The sequence below is a fragment of the Psammomys obesus genome, unplaced genomic scaffold (assembly GCF_907164565.1).
Source record: "Psammomys obesus unplaced genomic scaffold, mPsaObe1.curated_primary_1811, whole genome shotgun sequence".
NCBI classification, from domain to species: domain Eukaryota; kingdom Metazoa; phylum Chordata; class Mammalia; order Rodentia; family Muridae; genus Psammomys; species Psammomys obesus.
The window spans coordinates 70,789-89,428 of NW_026590698.1; the positions used below are offsets into that span (position 1 = coordinate 70,789).

The following is an 18,640-nucleotide window of genomic DNA, read 5'->3' on the forward strand; positions in this document are numbered from 1 at the left end:
TTTCTTTCTTGACAAAAGCCAATACTTAGTAAATGATTCATATTTCTTTTTTTTAATTTTTCTTTACTAATTACACTTTACTCATTTTGTACCCCCCCCGTGGTTCCCTCCCTCCTTCTGTCCCAATCCCTCTCTTCCTCCACCCTCTGCATGCATGCCCCTCCCCAAGTCCACTGATGGGGGAGAACTTTTCCGTCCTTTGATCCTAGTCAGTTAGGTCTCATCAGGAGTGGCTGCCTTGTCCTCTTCTGTGGCTTGGTAATGCTGCTTCCCCCTCAGGGGGAGGTAATTAAAGAGCAGGCCAATCAGTTCATGTCAGAGACAGTCCCTGTTCCTATCACAATGGAACCCACTTGGATACTGAACTGCCATGGGCTACATCTGTGCAGGGGTCTTAGGTTATCTCCATGCATAGTCCTTGATTGGAATAGCAGTCTCAGGAAAGACCCCTGTGCTCAGATTTTTTGGTTCTGTTGCTCTCCTTATGGAGTTCCTGTCCTTTCCAGATCTTACTGTCTCCCACTTCTTTCCTAAGATTCCCTGCACTCTGCCCAAAGGTTACCCATAAGTCTCAGTATCTACATTGATAGTCTGCAGGGCAGAGATTTTCAGAGGTCCTCTGTGTCAGGCTCCTGACTTGTTCCCTCTTTTCTCCTTTTGATGTCCAGCCTCTTTGCCTTTCTGGGTAGGAATTGAGCATTTTAGCAAGAGTCCTACCTCTTGATTAGTTTCTTTAGGTGTACAGATTTTAGTAGGTTTATCCTATATTATATGTCTATATGAGTGAGTATATACTGTGTGCATCCCTCTGCTGCTGGGATAGCTCACTCAGGATGATCTTTTCCAGATCCACCATTTACCTGTAAATTTCATGATTTCCTTGTTTTTTATTGCTGAGTAATATTCCATTGTGTAGATATACCACAATTTGTGCATCCATTCCTCCACTGAGGGGCATCTGGGCCATTTCCAGCTTCTGGCTATTACAAATAAGGCTGCTACAAACATGGTTGAGCAAATATCCTTATTGTGTACTTGAGAATCCTTTGTATATATGCCTAGGAGTGGTATAGCTGGATCCTGAGGAAGTGCTATTCCTAGTTGTCTGAGAAAGCGCCAGATTGCTTTCCAGAGTGGTTGTACAAGTTTACACTCCCACCAGCAGTGGAGGAGGGAAACTTAAATCATTCCCACTGAAATCAGGGACAAGGCAAGGTTGTATACTCTCTCCATATCTTTTCAACATTGTTCTTGAAGTCCTAGCTAGAGCAATAAGGCAATTGAAGGAGATCAAGGGGATACAAATTGGAAAGGAAGAAGTCAAAGTATCACTATTTGTAGATGATATGATAGTATACCTGAGTGACCCTAAAAACTCTACCAGGGAACTCCTACAGCTGATTAACACCTTCAGCAAAGTGGCTGGATACAAAATTAACTCAAAAAAATCAGTAGCCTTCCTGTATACAAAGGACAAAAAGGCCGAGAAAGAAATTAGGGAAACAACACCCTTCACAATAGCCACAAAGGACATAAAGTACCTTGGTGTGAACCTAAGCAAGTCAAAGACTTGTATGAAAATAACTTCCAGTCTCTGAAGAAAGAATTAGAAGGAGATATCAGAAGATGGAAAGATCTCCCATGCTCATGGCTTGGCAGGATTAACATAGTAAAAATGGCCATCTTACCAAAAGAGAATTTACCATTTTGATATGGACTTCATATTTTAATTCTAATATTTTGTTTTTTACGTTTTTATTTTTTAATTTTATTTCTTTGTTATTTACTTTTTAGAGTTCTTTGTATATTCTTGATATTAGTCCTGTAATAGATGTTGTGTTGGTAAAACATTTTTTCCATTCTAAGGCTTCTTTTCAAATCAAGGTGGATTTTTATCTGCTTTACCGAAGCTTTTTAGTTTCTTTAGGTCACATTTGTTTTTGATCTTAGTGGCTGCACTATTACTTTTCTGTTCAAAAAGTGGGCTCCTGTGCCATTATATTTCAGACTATTTCATAATTTTTTTTCTATCAGGTTTAGTGTATCAGGTTTAATGTTGAGAACTGTGATTCATATGGACAAGATTTTTGTGGAGGGTAATAAATATGGATCTATTTGCATTCCTCTACAGGCAGATATCCAGTTTTACCAGCACCAATAGTTGAAGATGCTGCCTCTTTATCTGCTTTGTATTTCTGGCTTCTATTTTTATCAATAATCAGGTGTCCATATGTGTTTGGATTTGTGTTTGGGACTTCCACTTTATTCCAGTGATCAAAGTATCTGTTTTTATGCCAATAGAGTGCAGATTTTATTACTACAGATTTGTAGTAATAAAACAACTTGAAATCAGGAATGGTGATATATCCTTCAGGCCTCATGTTCTTGTCTCTGGCCATTACTGGCTTTTGCCAAGCATGCTCCTGGTTTTAGATGAGGAATTAAGATCTTCCATACATCACATACTCTTAGAAAGTCTTGAATAGGCCTAACTCACAACAGAGAGGTGCTTAGCTTCATGAGCCCCATAATGCATCTCTAAACGTTAGTAAGTTCAATTAAGTACAAGTCTCCATTAGGCAATCACAGTGGCTTATTCCAGAAGGCAATGGTTGTGCCATGACCTTCTCTCTGATGTTTCCATAAGTATTCAATAACTGTCATTATAATGTCATTTGCCCCCTATGATAATTTGATTAGCAGGTACTTCATTAATTTGCACCATTTATAATTAGCTTCTCTGTGGCTATTGTAGTTGCTAATCTACTTTCTGAGTTTAATATCAAGCACTTTCCCTTTCACAAAATTGGTTAGGAGGAATAGATATCAAACATATGAATTTTAATTATTACCACAGGGCTTTTCCTAAATTTGTGCAAATTTGATAAAATTAACACTGAAAACATTTGATCTTGTGATTTTCTTTATAGTAACCTCTCCATTACTGCTTTAATTTTGTTGCTTATCATAAGTTAAATGAAGATTTATGTTTATGATTCAGTGAGAGTAAATTGTAAGTGTAAAGGCATGTATACAATTCTTCTAGGTTTAGAGATTTATTTAACACAATAGACTCAAAAAAGTCACTAATAGCATACTGTATGTCTATCATATCTGTAATATTGTATCTCTTTATTGGTTTCTGTATATGCATAATTGGATTTTTCAAGAAACTTTCTTTATCCTGACATGAGGAATGTTTGTTTTTCTTTTTTCCAAAAAATCAATAACACATTCAATTACATTAAGGTTGTAACTCTGTTGATTGTAATGAATCATTAAATGTTTTCTTTCACAGCTGAGAAACCATAAATTCATATGTAAGGTAAGGATTCCTCAACTTCTAAAGAGGAGCGGGATCTACATTGCATGTTAAAATAAATAGCCCATACAATCACTTGATACCTTAATTAATGTCATAACTACTATCACCAAATATCAATTTAGCTATACAGTTAACATTTCCACTTTTCTTTTTTGACCTCTCAACATTTACAGGCCTTTTTATTCCTAAAAGCCCTCTGATTTTCAGTCTCAGTGCCTCAGAACTAAAGCTTGACTTTCATGGTCAAGAGTGTTAAGACCCATAGGCTGAAGGAAACCTATTTCAACATGACTTAGCCTGTGTTGCTGTAACTTCTAAAGTCTAACCCTGAGCTGTTTATTGTAAGAATATGTAAACACAGTACAACTTGGAAAAAAGTTTCCTGCTGTTTTGCAAACCCTCATTTGCAAGATGTAAAATTATGTTGAAACTTAACGCAAAGTGCAGGTCAATTTTTCCAAAAAGCTGGGTTCTAGTGAGCACATCCCTAAGGCTGTTCTCTAAGCTGTTCTGAAAGCTTGACTTTCTTAGGCAGTCCAGATCACTCTCCATGACCCAGAAGGTGCATTTCTACTTTGAGAGTGTAGTCTCAGATTCTCTGACCTTGGCTGACTCAGTTAGCTGGGACCAGCTCCTCATACTAGGCCTGGATGTTTTACCATGATGAGGTTCTGAGATTTGGTGGTGTCTAACACATGGTCAACCCAGATATAATCTGTGTTTCATTCTTCAGATTTCCTCCTCATGTATCTGCTTTTACATGAAGGTTTTGATTCCATCTCTAGCTTCAGCCTCATGATACTGCTAACTTGCAACTGTCATTTATCCTGACACCGAAAGCTGTGTTGATCCTAACAATTGTCATCATATTATGTTTCTAATAAAGGCCTAAAACATTCTGCCTGCTCTGTAAAATGGTCACAGCTTCAGCCTTGCTGTGGGCCCTCCAGCACCACCTGATTTAGTGTGTCAAAGCAGTATCAGGTGACCTTGTCGCATAAGTAAGCACAGGCCTTAGCCCCTGAGGCTTCTGCTGCAGGAGGCTGTGTGCCTGCCAGGGTGGGTTACAAGCTGAACGTGAATCCTCTGCAGGAGCAGTGCGTGATCTTAACCTTTGAAGCATCTCCCAAGCCTCACTCCCATTTTAAAATAAAAGTAAAATATAAAATAATAAATATAAAATATTTATCTGGAACTGTGCACTCAATTGTGAGATTAACCACTTGTATGTGAACATTTACTGAAATCAAACAAGGCTATGTATAAAGAGATTGCAAGAATCCATATAATTCTCATCTCATTGAGTGAAAGAAAGCCCATTAGACTATAAAAACACAAACTGTAACTTTCAAGCCAGTTTTCTAAAACCTAGTAAAATATAAAGGTTTTGAATATATCTCATTTGCTTCAAAAGCATTCAAGTGAGAAACCTGAGCTTTACAAACAAGCTCATTGAAGAGATACAACAGTGGCCTCTCCTCACAGCAGCGGCATCTCCCCCTCCCTTCATGCACCTGAGTCAGTTTGTAGCTCATGAGAAATAGCAGTGGCCATCCAAGACAGGGGCCCTCCAAGAGGATATTTTAAGAGAAAATCAATGTGAATAAACTGTAATTAATAAAAATAATTAAAGAATCAAATCACTACACAAATTCAAGACAAGGAAGAGAATGTTATTTATAAAACAAAGATAAACCCCAAATCCTATGTACAAAACAGTTCATGATTTATTGATTTTTTGGTTTTTTATTTTTAAATTTTTATTATTAGTTACATTTTATTAACTCTGTATCCCAGCTCTATCCCTCTCCCTCATTCCATCCCAAGTCCACCCTCTCTCCCTCATCTGCTTAAATTTATTTTTAAAAAGTTTTATGTTCCTGCTAATGAAAACAAGATGCTAATTGTGCCTGGATGGCCTTTTGTAGACAATTTTTATTTCCATAAGGCCAGATTATCTGTGGTTTCAATTCCCCCATATGACTTAATGTGTTAAAAGTAATTAGTGATTAAATTAAGATAATGAGGCTTTCTTTAATTTTCTTGTTTTCAGCTCACATGTAACCCTCAAACACAACGATTTCATTCACTCCTGACCATTTACAGTTATTGTAAAATATAGAACATGGCAGTTAAATTTGTCTTCTGAGTCTGTCTCCCCTTGAGAGACACTCTGTGCAGCCCAAAGCTTTTATAATGAGAAGAAATCATGTTTCTTAGCTTCCTAGAGGCCAGAAGTTTACAAGAAACTTTCTTTGACAAATTAAAAAAGGATCAAACTGAAAAAGTCATATATCAGGAATAATTTATTTATTGAATTGAATAAACAGCCATCAATAAGTATACCTGTAAGGTAAGTTTGCCTGGTTTCTGGTGAATTATTAGTTAAAAATTTTATGTTACATTAGGAATATATTTTTTCAATTCTGAATTTTTAAATATGTTTGGAAAATATTTTGTTAATGTCTACAACAATAAGGAAATTTAATTCACTTTACGTAACTGGTTTTGTCTGACATATGTTAGAAGCAACCAATTGCAGTTTACTATTGACATCTGCATTAGTCCATGATGTTTCCTGTATGGTTGGTCTGGGATTGGACAGAAAAGTTACTGTATTGAGATCTGATAAAAAAACTAACATATAAACATAGGTGTGAGAAAGACACAAGGCAGGGAATACGTTTTGCCTGGGAGACTGATATTCTGTGTCACTGTGAAGACAAACAGGAGAGTGTGTATGTGCAGACACAGTAACTGAAGTCAGCAGGCACAAAACCTTAAATTATAAGAGTTTTGTTTTAAAAGTCATGGGAGGATTTGGAAGAAGAAAGGAATAAATTTTGTCATTATAATATACTCTTAGTTTTTTTTAATTAATTACACTTTTTTCACTTCGTATCTCCCCATAAGCCCCACCCTCTTCCCTCCCTGTCCCTCCTTCCCTCCCCTTTCTTCACGCATGCCCCTCCCCATGTCCACTGATAGGGGAGGTCCTCTTCTCCTTCCTTTTGATCTTAGTCTATCAGATCACATCAGGAGTGGCTGCATTGTCATCTTTTGTGGCCTGGTAAGTCTGCTCTCCCCTCAGGGGGAGGTGATCAAACAGCAGGCCAATCAGTTCATGTCAGAGGCAGTCTCTCTTCCCATTACTGTGGAACCCACTTGGACACTAAACTGCCATGGGCTACATCTGTGCAGAGGTTCTAGGTTATCTCCATGACTGGTACTTGGTTGGAGTATGAGTCTCTGGGAAGACCCCTGTGTTCAAATTTTCTGGTTCTGTTGCTCTCCTTGTGGGGTTCCTGTCCTCTCCAGATCTTACTATTTCCCACTTCTTACATAAGATTCCATGCACTCTGCCCAACAGTTGGCCAAAAGACTCAGCATCTGCTTTGATAGTCTGCAGGGCAGAGCCTTTAAGAGGCCCTCTGTAACAAGTTCCTAGGTTGTTTCCTGTTTTCTTCTTCTTCTGATGTCCATCCTCTTTGCCTTTTGTGATGGGGAATGAGCATTTCAGTCAGGGTCCTTTCTCTTGATTAGTTTCTTTAGATTACAGATTTTAGTAGGTTTATCCTATGTTATATGTCTATATGAGTGAGTATATACCGTGTGTGTCTTTCTGCTTCTGGAACAGCTCACTCAGGATGATCCTTTCCAGGTCCCACCATTTATTTGGAAATTTCATGATTTCCTTATTTTTCATTGTAGAGTAATACTCCATTGTGTAGATGTACCACAATTTCTGCATCCATTCTTCAGTTAAGTCATGCTACAGATTTGTGCACGTTGATACTGTAAAAGATAACTTCAAAGGCATTCAATGTATCTTATGGGAATATGCAGGCCAACCACATGTTGGTATGAATTGGAACGTAGCAGAGAATTGTTGTAAAGTACAAAAACAGGAAGGGGTGTATTTTGCAAATCTATTATTTGACCCTAAACTATGTATTTTGAAGCCAGAATTGGACAACCAGTAATGAAAAAATAGCCATAATGTCAACATGAACAACAACAAATAAGGCACATAAAAAAGCAAAACAAAATAAAAATAAAATCAAGATTGGGGTGCACCTGTTCTCTTCTGGTTACCTGCTAAAGGTATGCTAAGTTCTACTGTGTCCTCTGTTTTAATGAAACCCAAGATGAACCTCAACTGCTCTTTTACAGACTGTGTAGTAACTATGTTTTATATATCATAATCTGTAACATTTCCCAGGTGAAATCATTTAAATTCTGCCATTTACAGAGAACTGTTCATCTCTGGTGTACAGCAGCGGGTGTTAGCACATGAGGCCCAGCCTTGCTACGGGCTTAGAGCCCTGGTCTAGGAAGGTTCTTGGGAATATCCCCTCTTACACAATTGCTTTAGCTATAAAGAATTACAGAGTTAAGTATTCAGTGATATTCAATATTGTCTTGGATTTCAATGAAGCCTGAAAGTTAAAATCAAATCTGGTAGAATTATTACTTTTTGTGAGTCTACATTAATTTCTGAGGCTCAGCATGTCTTATGTTTTTTCATATATTAATGTAATATCCTTCAGCACTATGCCAATACTATGATAAATGGTAGTCTCTGTCACTACAAAACTTTTTTCTTAATATTTGTATATTTTATAGTTCATAATTACTCAATGTTATAAGTTTATTTTCCTTTATGAGATACATTTATGGATAGGAAGGAAAGCAGTTAGACACACAGACAGACAGATGAAAGACTTAAATCTAACTACTTTACCAACAATCAAGATAAAAAAAAACTTTACAAATTCAACAAAATATGAGATACTCTTTGTTAGGAGCTAAGCTGTGGAGACTTCTGGATCTTTGCAGATGACATAATGGTAATGAAATTATTGAAAAACTCAAGATCAATTTTTTTTTTAGAGAAATGTGAGCTGATGCATGGGTTGTCATTATGGAGAATTTTATGTAGTATTGAGTATAGGATATTAGGAAAATGATAATTACAACAATTATGAGACTGTGGAATGACTTTTCAGTAAACATCTAACAGAAGTGTGATGCAATTGTCTTCTGACAGTTTAAAATATAGGAATTTCCTGGTGAAACACTCTCAATATTCCTAATTTCAGGCTCAATGGCATAGTATATCTTATTACTGTGAAGTTCATTATTCACAGTATTTTTATTTTATTTTTCTACTGTTCTTTGACCTTATTTAAATGCTGTGCTATATTTACTTGAGAGAGATTTAGTAACATTCAAATCAATTTAACAGCTTTTACATATATAAATAATGCAAGTTTATAACTTACAAAATCAATTATGAAATAATTGCATTTCCTCTTCTATAGCTAAAGAAATGAATGCCTAAGACATATAGGAGCATTACAGGATCAAACAGCAAATGATTCAAATCACAGAAAAGAACATCAAACCTGAGAAAAAGAATATTCACTTGCTACTGCGCCTTGGACAGAGCAATCTTGGAAGCCTGTCTGCATCCACTCACCCCTACTCTCTGGGTTCTCAACAGCTGCTCAGAGTGAACTCTCTGATTTCCTTAAACAGGAGCCAGATTCAAGATGAGAGGAACAATAGTGCCCGAGTGATTTCTGTCTTGTTGGGATTTCCAGAATATCCGAGCCTTCAAGTGCCTCTGTTTCAAGTGTTTCTGTTTCTGTTTCTGTTTCCATGTTAGAAAACATGGGTCTGATTTTAATTATCAGGATCAGTCCCAAATTCCATAATCCATACTTTTTTTGTCAGCCACCTATCATTTATTGACTTTTGTTATACTTCTGTTAATACCCCTAAGCTCCTAGAAATCATGATTACTGAAGACAAGACAATCTCCAAGAAAGGAGGCCTAACACAGTTTTTCTTTGGATGTACCTTCATAGTAGCACAAAACTTACCCTGTCAGTGATGGCATATGACAGGTTTGTGGCTAACTGTAACCCTCTGCTCTATACAACTTCCATGTCTCCAAAACTCTGTGCTCTCCTGGTAGGTGGAAGTTACCTCTGGGGTGGACTCTGTTCCTCTACTCTCAAACATTTTCTTTTACAAGATTCTTACTGTGGGTCTAACATTATAAATCACTACTGTTGTGAGCACTCTGCCATTCTCTCTATATCTTGTTCTGATACTACAATTAGCCAGTTGGCATGCTTAATCATATGCACATTCAATGAGCCTCTGAATTATCATTGGTCATCATTGATCATGTGGTCATCTTCGTCATTGTTATCAAGATTCTTACTAAAGGAGCACTGCAAAAAGCCTTTTCCACCTGTGCCCCCCACCTGACTGCCATCTGCTTCTGCCATGGGGTCATTCTTCTTCTGTACCATGTATTCAAGTCCAGGAGCTCACTGCTCATGGTTAAGATAATCACTGTGTTTTACGGCATGGTCATCCCTATGCTTAATCCTCTTATTTACAGCCTAAGAAATAAGGATGTGAAGGACATAGTCAAGAAATTGATTCACATGAAACTGCTATCTCATTCACTACATGTACATGAGCATTTGAGCATGGACTCAAACATGTTTATTGCTTTGAAGTGGCAGCCCTCAGTTTTAATTTTCATTCTCAGTATCTTATGAAATATTTGGAGAATTAGAACTATTTTGATGCCTATACATTCATATTTATTAAACTGCAATTTACCTTAACATTATTTGTTGATGCATACATAGTTGAGACATTTTTGATGCCCATTAAAGGAGTAATATTAATGTTTCAGTGTGTCAGAATATTTAGAAGTGTTATTTTCTACTGTAAGTTTAAATTATGTTAAATTAATGTATTCATTTTTAATCTCTTTCTCACATATTTTAATCATTTTTTCTTTCACCAGTTCCTTCTGGATACTCCCAAACTCTATGAACTAAACCAACTTCAATGCATTCACTTTTACTCTCACTGTAGATTGAATAAAATATCATGCATATTGTCCATTTATGCTCATTTTGAAATATTTCATCAGTTTTCTCTAGCAGTGTCATTCAATGCCATGATGGATTTAAGATATATGGAGAACCCTTTATATCCTCCTTGTAGCCCCATCCCTCTTCACCTTACAGAACCACACTCCCTCCTTCCTCCCCTCCCAGTCTCACCCTTCCTCTCTCCACCTTCTCCCCTTTTCCTAAGAAAAGAAAGCTCCCTTTTCCATTCCCCTCAGCTCATCAAATTGCATCAGGACTGAGATTGCATTTTTCCCTTGTGGCCTGACAAGGCAGTCCTGCCAGGGCAAAGCCATTTTTAAAAAAGTTAGCAAGTGAGTCCATGTCCAGTGCAGTCCCCACTTCCCTTAACAAGGACCCACATGAATCCTAATTGTCCCATCTGCTACATCTTTGTAGGAGGCTTAGGTCCAGTTCCTGCATGGCCCTTGGTTGGTGCTTCAGCCTAAGCAAGCCCCTCTGGGCCCTGATTCTTTGGTACTGTTGGTCTTCTTGTAGAGTTCCTGTCACCTCCATGTTCTTTAATCTTTCTTCCCCCATTTCCATAAGACTCGCTACAGATTACTCAGTGTTTGGCTATGAGTTTGGGCATCTGTTTTGAGGTGATGTTGGGTAGAGACTCTCAGAAGACAACTCTGTCAGGTTCCTGTCTGCAAGCTTAGCAGAGTATACTTCATAGTGTCAGGGACTAGCACTCACCGATAGGGTAAGTCCTTGGTTGGTCCAGGCGTTGGCTAGGCATTCCCTCAATCTCCGCTCTATCTTTATCCCTGCACATCTTGTAGTCCCGGTCAATTTTGGGAGAGAGTTTTGCTTTGTGGGTTGTTGTTCCCCTGCCTCTGCTAGGGTAGAAGGTGTCTTCTTTCATCTCTGTGGCCTCTTTTACTAGGATGCCCTGCCTGAGCCCTTGTCTTATCCTCCCAGGAGCCTATGCTGACTTAGGTCTCCAGCTTGTCACAGAGGTACCACCACACTCAGTTTTGTTTTGTCTTGTTTTCTCTACAGGATTTCTGTCCTCTTGCCCTCATTCTCCCCATGTCTGATCTCTAACCTCTTAAGTGAGAGCACTTAAAAAATGCTCAGCTTCCTTAGTTATCAGGTAAATGCAAATCAAACAACCCTGAGATTCTGTCTCACATAAGTCAGAATGCCTAAGAGCAAAATATCAAGTAACAGCACATGCTGGCAAGGGTGTAGAAAAATGGGAATACTCCTTCATTGATGATGGAGTATAAACTTGTACAACCTCTGAAAATCAATCTGATGCTTTCTCAGGGAATTGGGAATAGCTTTACCTCAAGATCCAGCTATACCTGTCCTGGGTATATACTCAAAACAATCTCCACTATAGAACAAGGATACTTGCTCAACTATGTTCATAAGAGCTTTATTCACAATAGCCAGAATCAGGAAACAACCTAAATATCCATCAACCAATGGGTTGAAAAAGAAACTGAGGCACATTCACACAAGGGAATTTTACTCAGCTACTAAAAACAAAGAAATCATGAAATTTGCAGGCAAATGCGTAGAACTAGAAAAGATCATCATGAATGAGGTAACCCAGACCCAGAAAGACACACATGGTATGTACTCAATAGAAAGTGGGTTATAGCATGTATTCTCACTTGAGTGTTTGATCCTAGCCATTCAATGGGTATAAGTTGCAATCTTAAGGTCGTTTTGATTTGCATTTTTCTGAGGTTAAAGATGTTGAGCTTTTCTTTAAGTATTTCCCTGCCATTTGTTATTCCTCTATTGAGTATTCTCTGTTTAGCTCTGTACTCCATTTTAAAAAAAATGCAGTCCTTGATATTTTGCTGTTTAACTTCTTGAGTTTTTTATATATTCTGTGTAGCCCGCGTGGTCGTCTCGCCAGCAAGAACACACACGGACACCAGGATTCTTCTGCAGCAAGCGTTTATTCAGCAGTAATGAGAGGAAGACCCCGAGCCCAGGAATGGCACTGCTTATATACACCCTAAGGCAGCATGTGGTCTATGATTGGCTGCTTACTCATTACCTCACAAGACGCCCTGGGCTGGGCCAAGACTTGGCACGCTTTTGCCCTTGTGCATGCGTAATATTACTTGTCTTCCAGGGTCAGAGCCGGATGTCGGCGCCATCTTGTAATGGCGTTCTGCCCGGGCATGCCCAAGTGGCTCTCCACATCTGGCGTTTTGCCCGGGCATGCCCAAGCGGCTCTCCACAATTCTGTATATTAGCCCCCTGTCAGATATAGGGTTGGTGAAGATCCTTTCCCAATCTGTAGATTGTCATTTCCCAATCTGTAGATTGTAGATTGTCTGATGATGGTGCCCTTTTCTTTACAGCAGCTTTTGTGTTTCATGAGGTCCCATTTATAGATTGACGATCTTAGAGCCTGTGCTATTGGCATTCTATTCAGGAAGTTGTCTCCCATGCCTATGAGTTCAAGGCTTTTCTCCACTTTTTCTTCTAACAGGTTTAGTGTGTCTGCTTTTATGTTGAGGTCTTGAGGATGTGGAGAAGGGAGAACCGAGAAGGTAAACTTGCATAACCACTTTGGAAATCAATCTAGTGATTTCTCAGAAAATTAGGAATAGTGCTTCCTCAAGATCCAGCAATAGCACTCCTAGGCATATGCTCAAGTATACAACAAGGACATTTGCTCAACCATGTTCATAACATCTTTATTTTTTATTTTTTAATTTTTTATTAATTACACTTTATTCACTTTGTATCCCCCATGGGGTGCCCTCCCTCCCCCATCCCAATCACTCCCTTCCTCTACCCTCTGCATGCATACCCCTCCCCAAGTCCACTGATAGAAGTGTTCTTTTCCTCCCTTCTGATCCTAGTCAATTAGGTCTCATCAGGAGTGGCTGCCTTGTCTTCTTCTGTGGCCTGGTAATGCTGCTTCCCCCTCAGGGGGAGGTAATTAAAGAGCAGGCCAATCAGTTCATGTCAGAGACAGTCCCTGTTCCTATCACAATGGAACCCACTTGGATACTGAACTGCCATGGGCTACATCTGTGCAGGGGTCTTAGGTTATCTCCATGCATAGTCCTTAGAGTATGAGTCTAAGGAAAGACCCCTGTGCTCAAATTTAGGGAGCTATCCCAGAAGCAGAAAGATGCACACAGTATATACTCACTCATATAGACATATAATATAGGATAAACCTACTAAAATCTGTACACCTAAAGAAACTAATCAAGAGGAAGGACTCTTGCTAAAATGTTCAATTCCTATCCAGAAAGGCAAAGAGTATGGACATCAGAAGAAGGAGAAAAGAGGGAACAAGTCGGGAGCCTGATACAGAGGACCTCTGAAAGGCTTTGACTTGCAGACTATCAATGCAGATGCTGAGACTTATGGCCAACCTTTAGGCAGAGTGCTGAGAATCTTATGGAAGAAGTGGGAAACAGTAAGATCTGGAGAGAACATCTTTATTTGTAATAGCCAGAATCTGGAAACTATCCATATGCCCCTCAATGGAGGAATATTGTGGTACATTTTCACAGTGTAACAATACTTAGCAATTAAAACATTGAAATCATGAAATTTGCAAGCAAATGGTGGGAACTAGAAAAGATCATCCTGAGTGAGGTATCCCAGAAGCAGAAACACACACATGATATATATTCACTTATAAGTGGATATTAGATATATAATATAGGATAAACCTACTAAAATTTGTACACCAAATAAGCTAAACAAGTAGAAGGACCCTGGGTAAAATGATCAACCCTCACTCAGAAAGGCAAAAGGGAGGGACATCAGAAGTGAGAGAAAAAAGGCAACAGGACAGGAGCCTGCCACAGAGGGCCATTGAAAGACTCTACCCAGCAAAATATCAAATTAGATGCTGAGACACATAACCAATCTTTGGGCAGAGTGCAGAGAATTTTATGAAAGAAGAGAAAGATAGGATGACCTGGAGAGGACAGGACCTCAACAAGGAGAACAATAGATCCAAAAAATATGGGCACGGGTGTTTTTTCTGAGACTGATACTCTAACCAAGGACCATGCATGGAGATAACCTAGAACTCCTGCACAGATGTAGCCCTTGTCAGCTCAGTCTTCAAATGGGTTTCCTAGTAATGGAAACAGGGACTATCTCTGACATGAACTCAGTGGCTAGCTTTGTGATCACATCCCCCTGAAGGAGGAGCAGCTTTACCAGGCCACACAAGAAGACAGCGCAGACAACCCTAATGAGACCTGATAGGCTAGAGTCAGATGGAAGTGGAGGAGGACCTCCCTTTTGAGTGGACTTGGGGGGTATGGTAGGAGATGAGGAAAGGGATGAGTGAGGGGACTACAGTTGGGATACAAAATTAATAAACTGTAATTTATTAAAAAATAAATAATTTTTAAAGTGGATTTTAGCTCTACAGGACACGTTAAGCATACTATGAGGCACAGTCCCAAAGAAGATAAAGAACATACAGGTTCCAAGGGAGGATGCAACAATCTCACTCAGAAGGGTAGATATACTAGACAGAGGTTGGGGCTGAAGAAAAGGAACAAGGCTGGACTTGCTTTGTTGAACAGGCTGGCCTAGAACTCAAAGAGATCTGCCTGCCTCTGCCTCCCCAACTGATGGTATTACAGGCATGTGCCACTGTGCCTGGCTGAATTTGTCCTTTTTAAAGCTAAAGCATTGAGAAACTGTTCATAAATTATTTAACATTTGGTTATTTTATTTTGATTAGCATTGCTTTAACAAATTTGCCCTTTTCTCTCTTGGATTTTAATTAGTGTTATTCATGTTTGAATTTGCCTTTAATTATGGCATGCTGTATTTACGGCATAGAAAGTATTAAGTGTGTTTTCTACTTTACTGAACAGAGTTTGAGGAAGAGAACATATTTAATATTAGCTATACAAATTATAATTTATTTAAATTACCTTTGTTCAAAAGAGAAAGGCTTCATACAAATAGAAAGTGGGTACAACAAGTGAATCAATTGCTCTTTAGTGGTGTTTTAATGGTCCTTACAAGCACAGAGATACTCTATAGAGACACTCATGCTCTTTCATCGCTCCAACTACTCAATGAAAACACCCTCAAGAAATTAGAATCTCATGCAGGTTGCTCAGGCAGACAAGAGCAAAAAGCTGACACTTTGGCCAGCAGGGGTTGGGGAAAGTATACTCTTCTAAAAAGGGATTTAGCATTTGTCAGAATGGTTCCCAGGAGATGTAGGCAAGAGAATGATGAGTCATTCATGGTGAGTACAGTACCTTAATTTGGCATGCCATCTACACCTCATGCTGGAACCCTGAAGACGCACTTGCGTGTGAGTCACTGGATCTCTTCTCACTCTTCCCGTGCAACCTTATTGAATGAATTACATGTCAATACTTCTCACTATCACTTTTTTTCACTTATTACCAGCTTAATTGACAATAAAGGAGAATGGTTTAAACTGGTTCATTCAAGCTGTCATGACCAAGGTCTGACCCTTAGTATCTTAGTCACAGTGTTAAATTACATTTACCTGACTAAGGAATGAATGCATTTAACAATTTAAAAAGTACTTTCACATATTTTACACTTTTTTCTCTGGATTTTTGTACTTCCCCTTGTCTCTCTGCTCTCCTCTCAGATCTTCCTCCTTTCTTTCCCTTCTCCTTCTCCATTTTTCTCTCCAACAATGAAAAGATTATATATTAACACATCTCCTAAATCCTCACCTGTGCAGAGAACATCAGCATTTTTCTAGTGAAAATGTCTGCACGTAACAACTACATGGTGAAAACTATGATGCCTTATTATTATTATTTATTGTTTATTATTATTAGTTACATTTTATTAACTCTGTATCCCAGCTGTATCCTGCTCCCTTATTCCTTCCCAAAAGCACCCTCCCTCCCTCAGCTTCTCCCTGCCCCTTTCTATTTTTTTGGATTATACTACAACATATTTGGAAATATTAAGTTTAATTTAGTCTGCATTTGAAATTCACTGGTTCATCTCTATATCACTGCTTAAAGTGTTTTACAGAAAGAACATACCATAGTCTGTCCATCTATACTGCTATGTGTTTCTATTGTTCATTTCTGGTTCATATGTTAGTGACACTATGAACCTGATTCTGAGTTACTGTCCATGGATATGTTCTGCCACAACCCTTAAGAACTCTTTGAAGTGTCATTTTGAAGACAGCATGATCTCCTTCTCAGTATTCACCGTACATTCTTTTCTCGTTATATATTTTTGGAAACTTATCTATTCATATTAGTAATAATGACTGTGGTAGATTTTTATCTCAATGTGTGTAAGAGAATCTTGATGAGGAAGCAGAAAGATGGTAGAACAGGAGCTCATAGCTTTTCCCTCGGTAAAACACATTTCTATTGCAATTTTTTTTTCATTCTAATTTCACTGAGATCTTTATGTTTGTTCTCTTTATGGAATAATAGAAAAACATTTTCTTCTAAATTTAAATTAAAAATCTGAATAATTTTAGCTAAATACATCAGTACCAAATTATTTATTTAATATTGTGCCAAGGCACATTTGTTCAAGTTGAACACTTTAATGTTAAACACAGACATGAAAACAGAAGTCCAAAGTTTCTATTTGTTTGTATTTTATATTTTCAATTGTTCTGCAGCTTTTTCCTTAGAATAAGGATAATCATACTAAGATCTGTACACCTAAAGAAACTAAGTAAGGAGAAGGAGAAGACCCTCGGTAAGATGCTCAATCTGTATTCAGAAAGGAAAATGGGATAGATATCAGAGGAAAGTGAAAATATGGAACAAGACAGGATCCTACCACAGAGGGCCTCTGAAAGACTCTACCTAGCATGGTATTAAAGCAGATGCTGACATTCATAGTCAAACTTTGGGCAGAGTGCAGGGAATCTTATGAAAGCAAGTTAGAAAGACTTGGAAGTATCTGGAGCTATACAAGGAGAACAACAGAATCAAAAAAATCTGGAAAAGGTTTTTTTTTTTTTTTTCTGAGACTGATACTCCAACCAAGGACCATTCATGGAGATAACTTGGACCCCCTGCACAGAGGTAGCCCATGGCAGCTCAGTCTCCAAATGGGCCCCAATAAGGGGAGCAGATGCTATCTCTGACATGAACTCAGTGGTTGGCTCTTTGATCACCTCCCCCTGAGGTGGGAGCAGCCTGACCAGGATACAGAGGAAGACTATGAAAGACAGACTTAATAAGACCTGATAGGCCAGGGTCAGATGGAAGGGGAGTAGATCCTCCACTATCTGTGGACTGAGGATAGGGCATGGTAGGAAATGAAGGAGAGAGAGAGGAAAGGGAGGAAAGGAGAGAGGGCAAAATTGGGAGGGGATGAAGGTGGGGCTACAGCTGGGATATAAAGTGAATAAATTGTAATAAATAAAAATTATATTAAAAATATTCACAAATGAAGGAGACAGTACCTATCAATTTTTTAATTTCAGAATTTTTGTTCAGTATAGACAAGATGAAGAAAAACACATGTTGTTTTTTTTTTAATATTTTCCATGAAATAAGAGGTGCAAATAAGGTCTAAGGTCAATTAGGAGAACTGAAATTGTTCCACACATGTCTGAGGATGCCTCCTCATTAAATGTCCTTGATTACCTCCTTTAGTTCCTCCTCTGTGAACATGTGGAAATTCTGACCAGGCTCTACCTTGGCTAGCTCTATGCTAATTGCATTCAACTTCTCTTCCATATCTTTATTGAGGATGATGACTGATGACTGGTTGGCTTCTTTCAGTGTCATAGACTTGTGGTAAACTTGCAAGGAGCTCTGGGCACCCTCTGAAGCAAAGCTAATTGCTCTAGCATCACACTGGACAAAAATCCCAGATGAGTCTATGTGATGAGTCATCAACTCCACCAAACAAAAGTGCTACTCCAAAGGGATGCGACATGACATTTGGATCTGCATCTTCTTCTCTCAGCTGCAAAGCCAGTTTGGACACAGCCTGAATCACACTCTCCACTGTCATAGGTGAACCTATGTGCCTCCACTCTGGCTTTATCAATTACAGTTTTAGCAGCAGCAATTGGGCCACTCATGGCACAATCTATATGAGCATCAGTCTCTAAAATGTTCTCAATGCTGCTAGGCTCCATTAGTGGGGTGGTGATAAATAAATCCTCTGATATTTGGACGGCAATGGCCATAGAACCAAGCTTGGTAGCTTCAATGACATACTACACTTGAAAAAAAACTTCCTTCGGGAGAAAAAGTATTCACATCCCTTTCATACTCGGACTGAGGGAAGAACATGGTGAAGACAAAAGGAGGTGGCAGCAGAAAGGGCCACATGACTACAAGCAGCACCCTAATCCACCACACCACCACAGCACCAAGGACTCTGCTCCCCTCTCAGGAGACTGGTTCTTAATACTCAA

The 18,640-nt window shown here is 38.7% G+C and overlaps 2 pseudogenes; one reads left to right on the forward strand and one right to left on the reverse strand.

Moving 5' to 3' along the window:
- Positions 1–8,702: 8,702 nt before the first annotated feature.
- LOC129677769 (olfactory receptor 1165-like) lies at positions 8,703–9,906 on the forward strand (annotated as a pseudogene).
- Positions 9,907–17,840: 7,934 nt separating this feature from the next.
- LOC129677756 (proteasome subunit alpha type-5-like) lies at positions 17,841–18,515 on the reverse strand (annotated as a pseudogene).
- Between the last annotated feature and the right edge of the window lie 125 nt (positions 18,516–18,640).